The following is a 475-nucleotide window of genomic DNA, read 5'->3' on the forward strand; positions in this document are numbered from 1 at the left end:
TTGGATATCTTGGCCATAAAATCATCAGAAAGCTCAGGAAGATTTTCAAGCCAATACCCCAAACATACTCAAAGGAACATCTACAGTACCCGAAAACACACCCGAAACGAAACCCTTTGAATCTGAACGTGTCCTTAACCCTACGCCCTTCAACACAGTCCCTAAGCTCTCAAGCCACAGCCACAGCGCCATCTTGTGTCCTGTTCATCATCCCCGTAACGAGTGACCGTAAATAATAACGGAGATATCTCACTGAAGATTAATGGCGTCAGGTGTTTGTTTTACAAGCTGCTGTATCACTTCTATCACCTCCTGCCCTCGTGTTATTAATCTCCGCGTGGTGTTTTAATGCGTGAAGGAGCGTCCGTGGTCTCTGGGTGTTTGTGTGCGAGTGCGTGTTTAATGAGACGAGTGTAGGGGGTAAATGGAGGTAAGATCGAGAAAATAGGTTTTGAAATAAATTACATCCTGATGC

This window comes from Penaeus monodon, chromosome 19 (genome assembly GCF_015228065.2).
Source record: "Penaeus monodon isolate SGIC_2016 chromosome 19, NSTDA_Pmon_1, whole genome shotgun sequence".
Classification (NCBI taxonomy): domain Eukaryota; kingdom Metazoa; phylum Arthropoda; class Malacostraca; order Decapoda; family Penaeidae; genus Penaeus; species Penaeus monodon.